We start from the raw sequence: 333 nt of genomic DNA on the forward strand, positions 1-333 counted from the left end.
TTCCCTTTGGCCTTGTTTCTCCTCATGAAATCACTAAGAGTTGGCTCCCTTTCTTCTTCACTTTCAGTTCTCTCAGGATCTTCCTCAACTGACTGATTTCTTGAACGCGGCATCTGGCTCGATCGAACACTCGGACCACCACTCGATCGAGTGCATGCTCGAGTGGGGGTCGAGTGGTTCTTCCAGCTTCTCCTCTTGATTGTAGGCGATCATCAAAACGTTCCATGGAGTTTGCAGCCGCTTATTGAGACTTCCTTGTAATCCTTGAAGACATTTTTGAATAGAACATTCAAATTTGAAATGAGAATCTTTGACTTGCTTTTTGCTGCCACT

The sequence above is a fragment of the Camelina sativa genome, chromosome 8 (genome assembly GCF_000633955.1).
Source record: "Camelina sativa cultivar DH55 chromosome 8, Cs, whole genome shotgun sequence".
In the NCBI taxonomy this organism is placed as follows: domain Eukaryota; kingdom Viridiplantae; phylum Streptophyta; class Magnoliopsida; order Brassicales; family Brassicaceae; genus Camelina; species Camelina sativa.